The following is a 7,103-nucleotide window of genomic DNA, read 5'->3' as shown; positions in this document are numbered from 1 at the left end:
GACATAGGTTTAAGGTGAGAGGGGAGAGATACAAAAGTGTCCAGAGGGGCAATTTTTTCACACAGAGGATTGTGAGTGTCTGGAACAAACTGCCAGAGTTGGTAGTAGAGGCAGGTACAATTTTATCTTTTAAAAGGCATTTAGAAAGTTACATGGGTAAGATGGGTACAGAGGGATATGTGCCAAATGTGGGCAATTGGATTAGCTTAGGGGTTTTAAAAAAAATGGGCGGCATGGACAAGTTGGACCGTAGGGCCTGTTTCCATGCTGTAAACCTTAATTGCTCTATGGCTCTATGACATGGACTGCTTCAGTATTTGAAGAGTTGTGAATGGTTCTGAACATGGTGTAGACAGCATTTTTTCCCTCTTTCATTCAAATGTAACAGTTTATAATGTCGAAAAGTAACCTCCACAAAATTGTCAGGCATTGCTTCAGAGCTGTTCCGAATCCACAGATTCCTCTTCACTCAGAGTAATGGAAGCATCATTTATACATGTAAATAGTTTCTCTCACATGCTTTTGTATACACGTTGACTGATAACTAAGTTCAGAATTTTCAATAGCTATTATTTGAATCGCCTGGATGATTAAATCTCTACTACATTCTTTGTTAACAGGAAAGCTGAAGTGTGAATCAGCTGAACTCAAAAGACGTAAGTAATTGAACAAGTGAATACATGAAACTGCATTAGAACTTTGAACCTATTATCCAAGGGTGATCATAATCAGTTTCAAAAAGCTCATTGAAAATTTAGGATTCAGTCATAAGTTTACATAGTTTGATTTTTAATTGAGTTTCCCATTACTGATGTAAAGCTCAATTCCACGTCATTATTTTCTGTCACAACACTAATTTTTCCAATGTACAACAACTACAAAACCTGAGTGCCTTCAAAATGGAGCAATGAAGGATTGATAAGGAGAAGGCTAGAAACAAAGTTTCACCTTCTGCTTTCAATAACAAAAAATATAGCTTCTTCAACGGGAATGACAATATTACTGCAAGCTTCCCATAATAAAGGTTCAATGTACAGAGGTTACAATTGATGGCAAGGAGAAACAAGGAAACAAGAAGAAACAAAACATCAAGAAGAAACTAACCATCAGACGCTACAGCATGTATGTGGAGTTCCAATCAGTAAACTAGGGAGTCACAAGGCCGACTAAGATGGAGTCATACTAATTACAGCAAAATATTAGTAAACGCTATTCTTCTACTTCTGCAGTTAAGCATTCATCATCAAAGAACAAAGAAAATTACAGCACAGGAGGCCCTTCGGCCCTCCAAGCCTGCATGATCATGTTATCCGACAGAACCAAAACCCCCAGTCCTTCCAGGGACTGTGGCAGAACCCTTAAGAGTATTAATAGGCAGGGGGATCTGGGTGTACAGGTGCTTTTCTCAATATCTGAAGTGCTACAGGAAAAGCCTGGGAACTACAGGCCGGTGAGCTTCACATCTGTACTGGGTAAGACCTCAAGAACCCTTTTTTCAGGTACACAGGAACAACTCCCTCACCACCCCCAGGTTCACATTATGTATCGCCATCGGAAACCATGTGCAATACATCTGCCTCTTCCAACCTTAGCTCAGGATTGGCGGTGTCTGGAGTCCCAACAGCATATGACCTGAGCACTGTAATTGCCAGTGGATCTGCAGTCAGCCACAACAATCTGATTCCATTAGGCATCTGGACACGGAGCCTTGTTAACGATTACAAAGAGGCCAGTAAAGAGATTGTTGTGGGAGCCAGGGATCACCCGGGAAAAGCAGCCATATACTGCACACATCTCACAGGGGCATGTGTTTGTGGATGCAAAAACCCCTGTCACAAATCCTTTCACGCCTTTCTGTTGGAGTCATCCAACCAGCTTTTGATTCTGTCACCTTGGGTCCAGAACGGCCGGTCAGACCAGCATGTCCAGAATCTGGTGACAGTCAAAAACCAGGGTCGACTCCGACACCAGAACCTGCTGCTCTTCTCTCTGGTGTACGCTGCTCCCTATGATGCAAAGACCAGTATATACAATGCACAGTGTGAGTATCTAAAGCCACGATGGTCAGAATTTCCAGATAGGGTTCTAGACATTGGATTTTTTGGCAAATGGTGGATCCTTAGTTCAAAGATGAGAGACTGGGACATTAATGGTGTTTTTTTAAAAATTTTTTTAAAAAAAGAATGAAAAAGAGAATGTGATGTGGTGGCCATTACAGACACTTGGATGTCTCAGGGACAGGACTGGGTACTTCAGGTGCTGGGATTCAGATGCTTCAGGAAGGACAGGGAGGGGGGCAAAAGAGGTGACGGAGTGGCACTGTTGATCAGGGAGAGTGTCATGGCTGCAGAGAAGGTAGATGCCGTGGAGGGACTGTCTACGGAGTCTCTGTGGATGGAAGTTAGGAACAGCAAAGGGTCGATAACTTTGCTGGGTGTTTTCTATAAGCAGCCCAATAGTGACAGGGAAGTTGAGGTGCAGATAGGGAAACAGATCCTAGAGAGATGTAGTAATAACAGAGTTGTTGTGATGGGACACTTTAATTTCCCAAACATCAACTGGAATATCCCTAGGGAAAGGGGTTTGGATGGGGAGGAGTTTGTTAGGTGTGTTCAGGAGGGTGTCCTGACACAGCACGTGGATAAGCCTACGAGAGGAGAGGCTGTACTTGACCTGGTGCTGGCTAATGAACCAGGACAGGTGTCGGATCTCTTGGTGGGAGAGCATCTCGGAGATGGAGAACATAATTCTATCTCCTTCAAGATGGCACTGGAAAGAGATAGGATCAGGCAGGCTAGGAAGGTGTTTGCCTGGAGTAAGGGGAAATATGAAAACATCAGGCAGACAATTGGACGAGTAAACTGGAAGGAGGTGTTCTGGGGGAAAAGTACTGAAGGAAGGTGGCAGATTTTCAAGGAATGTTTGACTGGAGCTCTGCACGACAACGTTCCAATGAGACAAGGAGGTTTTGGTAGGTCGCGGGAGCCGTGGTGCACAAAGGTTGTGGTGAACCTGGTCAGGAAGAAATGAAAGGCATATAAAAGGTTCAGAGAGCTAAGAGATGTTAAGGATCTAGAGGAGTATAAGGCTTGTAGAAAGGAGCTTAAAAAGGAAATTAGGAGAGCCAGAAGGGGACATGAGAAGGCCTTGGCGGGTAAAATTAAGGAGAATCCCAAGGCGTTCTATAAATATGTGAAGAGTAAAAGGATGAGAAAAGAAGGGATAGGACCTATAAAAGGAGACGGGGGAAAAGTCTGTGTGGGACTGGAAGAAACGGCAGAGGTGCTTAATGAGTACTTTGCCTCTGTTTTCACGGTAGAAAGTGATCTGGGGGGTTGTACTACAGGTTTGCGGCAGACTGAAAAGATTGAGTATGTGGATATTAAGAAAGAGGATGTGTTGGAACTTTTAATGCTATCAAGATAGATAAGTCGCCGGGACCAGATGGGATGTACCCCAGGTTACTGTGGAAGGTGAGGGAAGTGATTGCAGAGCCCCGGCGATCATCTTTGCATCGTCAATGGAGACGGGAGAGGTTCCGGAGGATTGGAGGATTGCGGATGTGGTTCCTATTTTCAAGAAAGGAAACAGGGATAGCCCGGGAAATTACCGACAGGTGAGTCTGACTTCAGTGATTGGTAAGTTGATAGAGAGGATTCTGAGGGACAAGATATATGAGCATTTAGAAAAGTTTAGAATGATCAGGAATAGTCAGCAAGGCTTCGTCAAGGGCAGGTTGTGCCTTACGAGCTTAGTTGAGTTCTTTGAAAATGTGACTGAACACATTGACGGAGGAAGAGCGGTGGACATGGTTTACATGGACTTCAGCAAGGCGTTTGATAAGGTCCCCCATGCAAGACTTCTTGAGAAGGTGAGAGGGCATGGGATCCAAGGGGCTTTGGCCTTGTGGATCCAGAACTGGCTTGCCTGCAGAAGGCAGAGAGTAGTGGTGGATGGGTCTTTTTCTGCATGGAGGTCGGTCACCAGTGGAGTGCCCCAGGGATCTGTTCTAGGACCCTTGCTGTTTGTCATTTTCATAAATGACCTGGATGAGGAAGTGGAGGGATGGGTTAGTAAGTTTGCCAACGATATGAAGGTTGGTGGTGTTGTGGATAGTCTGGAGGGATGTCAGAAGTTGCAGCGTGACATAGATAGGATGCAAGACTGGGCGGAGAAGTGGCTGATGGACTTCAACGTGGATAAACATGTAGTGGTCCATTTTGTCAGGACCAAAGGGATGCAGGAGTACAATATCAAGGGTAGGAGTCTTAGCTGGGTTGAAGAGCAGAAGGATCTTGGGGTCCGGGTCCAGAGGACTCTTAAATCGGCCTCGCAGGTGGAGGATGTGGTCAAGAAGGCGTATGGTGTACTGGCCTTCATTAATCGAGGGATTGAGTTTAGGAGTCGGAGGTAATGCTGCAACTTTATAAGACCCTTGTCAGACCCCACTGTGCACAGTTCTGATCACCTCACTACAGGAAAGATGTGGAAGCTATTGAGAGGGTGCAGAAGAGATTTACAAGGATGTTGCCTGGATTGGGAGGCATGCCTTATGAAGATAGGTTGAGGGAGCTAGGTCTCTTCTCCCTGGAGAGACGTAGGTTGAGAAGCGACCTGATAGAGGTTTATAAAATGTTGAGAGGAATAGATAGGGTGGATTCTCGGAGGCTATTTCCCAGGGCTGAAATGGTCGCTACGAGAGGACACAGGTTTAAGGTGCTGGGAAGCAAGTACAGAGGAGATGTTAGAGGAAAGTTTTTCTCTCAGAGTGTGGTGAGTGAGTGGAATCGGCTGCCGTTGGTGGTGGTAGAGGCGAACTTGCTGGGGTCTTTAAAAGGCTTCTGGATGAGTATATTGGATCTAATGGCATTAGAAGTTATAGATAGTTCTATGGCTTGGTAGGTGTAGATGTGATCAGCGCAACTTGTGGGCTGAAGGCCCTGTTTGTGCTGTAGTGTTCTATGTTCTAAGTTGTCAGAAGATATTCTGAAAGATATGATCTACAGGCATTTAGAGATGCAAGGGCTGATTAGGGACAGTGAGCAAGGCTTTGTGACTGGAAATCATGTCTCACAAATTTGATTGAGTATTTTTGAAGGGGTAACCAGGAAGGTAGATGAAAGAAGTGCAGCTGACATTGTCAAAATGGACCTAGCAAGTCCTTTGACAAGGAACCGCATGGTAGGTTGTTGCATCATATTAAAGCTCATGGGATCAAGGGTGAGCTCGTCAAATGGATACAAAATTGGCTTGATGACAGAAGACAGAGGGTGATTGTGGAAAGTTATTTTTCAAACTGGAGGCCTATGATCAGTGGTATGCCTCAGTGATCAGTGCTGGGTCCACTGTTATTTGTTATTTATATTAATGATTTGGATGAGAATTTAGGAGGCATGTAAGTTTGCAGATGACACCAAAATTGGTGGTATAGCAGACAGTGAAGAAGGTTATCTCGGATTGCAACAGGATCTTGATCAATTGGGCCAGTGGGCTGAAAAATAGCAGATGGAGTTTAATTTAGGTAAATGTGAGGTGATGAATTTTGGTAGATCAAACTTGGGCAGGACTTACTCAGTTAATGGTAGTGAGTTGGGGAGAGTTATAGAACAAATATATCTAGGGGTACAGGTTCACAGCTCCTTGAAAGTGGAGTCACAGGTGGACAGCATGGTGAAGAAGGCATTTGGTACACATGTTTTCATTAGTCAGAACATTGAATACAGGAATTAAGACCTCTTGTTGAAGTTGTACAAGACACTGGTACGGTAAAACTTGGAATAGTGTGTACGGTTCTGGTCACTTTATTATGGAAAGGATACTGCACTGTAGAGATTTTATTCCATCCTTGGAGTCATTGATTTTCAGCTTATTTCTAATGCAAGGATTGCAAGTTTTGCCAAAAAAAGGGTAGTGTCAGGTGTGGCAAAGAAACCCAGGTATTTATGGGATGCACACATTTTCAATTAGGTGACTGTTCTTCTTCAACACAATAATTGCAAGAATGATATGTCATGCGAAGGGTAAGCTCCATAACAATTAAGAGTTTCAGTGGAAAATGTATCACACTGATGGCAAAACAGGTTGTCATATCAATTTGGAAAAATGATCCCAGTTCTACTTTATGAAATGTGGAACCAGGTATCACAAAGAAACCCTGAAGTTTGCATATTTATAAAAGGGAAAAATGCTTAAAGCTGTAATATTTTAACTGGCTATTTGTATTTATTTTCTCTACAGAGAAAGCAACTGTAGAAAAATTGGAAAGAGGTAAATACTGTATTGGAATCATGCTTAATTTTAACGATACTTAATTTTAAAGATATTTGAACTTTAGCTGCAAAATGAAAATACTCTGTCTGCTATGTGAGCATGTAACATTCTTCTCTCCATTGGTGATAGCTGACGATGGTACCAAGATACGGATCGTCCACAAACTCATGAATCTTCAAAACTAGCATTTTTTTCTATCATCTTATCCTGAAAGAAATGGGGCTGAATCTTTGCTCTCAATTCTACATCACTAAGCTAAGGTTCTATCTGTCACCACATGAGTGTAAACCTATAATGGCACGATGACAAAGGACTTATTGCCAGTGTCCTGATTAACATTTAGCCTTGAATCAACATCACAAAAAAAATTACCCATTCAGTTTTGTACTGCCTTTTGTGGGGGCTTACTATGTGGAAATCAGCTGCTTTGAACATAGAACATAGAAAAACTACAGCACAAACAAACCCTTCGGCCCACAAGTTGCACCGATCATATCTCTACCTACTAGGCTTACCTATAACCCTCAATCCTACTAAGTCCCATGTACTCATGCAGAAGTCTCTTAAAAGACCCTATCGCATCAGCCAATTCCATGCACCCACCACCCTCTGAGTGAAAAACTTACCCCTGACATCTCCTCTGTACTCCCCAGCACCCTGAACTTGTGTCTTCTTGTGGCAGCCATTTCAGCCCTGGGAAGAAGCCTCTGAGAATCCATCCGATCAATACCTCTCAACATCTTATACACCTCTATCAGGTCACCTCTCATCTTTCGTCTCTCCAAGGAGAAAAGACCAAGCTCCCTCAACCTATCCTCATAAGGCATGCCCCT

General features: G+C 43.5%; 1 pseudogene; it reads left to right on the top strand.

Moving 5' to 3' along the window:
- Positions 1 to 1,560: 1,560 nt before the first annotated feature.
- Positions 1,561 to 6,455, top strand: LOC145359959 (mitochondrial import inner membrane translocase subunit Tim29 pseudogene; annotated as a pseudogene).
- Positions 6,456 to 7,103: the final 648 nt, after the last annotated feature.

This window comes from Carcharhinus amblyrhynchos, chromosome 2, assembly GCF_965287045.1.
Source record: "Carcharhinus amblyrhynchos chromosome 2, sCarAmb.v2.hapA, whole genome shotgun sequence".
In the NCBI taxonomy this organism is placed as follows: domain Eukaryota; kingdom Metazoa; phylum Chordata; class Chondrichthyes; order Carcharhiniformes; family Carcharhinidae; genus Carcharhinus; species Carcharhinus amblyrhynchos.
The sequence above is the reverse complement of the archived record's forward strand: the minus strand, read 5'-3'. Positions and strand labels throughout refer to the sequence as shown.